Raw genomic sequence first — 640 nt, forward strand, 5'->3', positions numbered from 1 at the left:
AGGGGAGCATCCCAAGCTGCCCCGGGGATTGTGCTGTTGCCAGGAACTGAGCTGCTGGGACCAGCTGATTCTGCAGACCAGAGATCTTTGTGCAGAAGTTAAAATGTGGGGAAGGACAAAACTAGTGGTCTGGTTCCAAGCCCCTGGCTTTTTCTTCGTGTTGTTATGCGGTAGGGTTCTCCCTTTGGGTCTAAGCCACTGGAAGCGGTGAGGGACGCTGTCCACCACGGAAGCAGGAGTCAGGAGAACAGAGACCCAACTGCACAGAAACTCTTTCATCGAAGGTGGAATCTGCTTCACCAACAGCCCCCCGGTGCCATGAGCCCATATCCACTCGTGCTGTTCAGCTCCAACCGCCCTGGGAGGCTGACGGCCTGTCCTCTCTTCCCATTCCCAGCTGATGCCTGTTGTGGTAGCAGCCTCTTACTTAGAAATAAAAGAAAAAATAATCGGGCTGATGAGTAAGTCCCTGAGCGCTTCCCAGGCCCCCCACCCCCCCCGTAGCCTTCACCACAGCAAAGCCCTGAGCCCAGCCTCTCCAACCCTGGTGCAAGCTTCACCCCAGGCCTTGCACGTTTCCTGCCGCCGAGCCCCCGCCTAGTCCACTGCAACCGTGGTGCCTCCTGGGCTCCCGACCTCA

This window comes from Trachemys scripta, chromosome 19 (genome assembly GCF_013100865.1).
Source record: "Trachemys scripta elegans isolate TJP31775 chromosome 19, CAS_Tse_1.0, whole genome shotgun sequence".
NCBI lineage: Eukaryota > Metazoa > Chordata > Testudines > Emydidae > Trachemys > Trachemys scripta.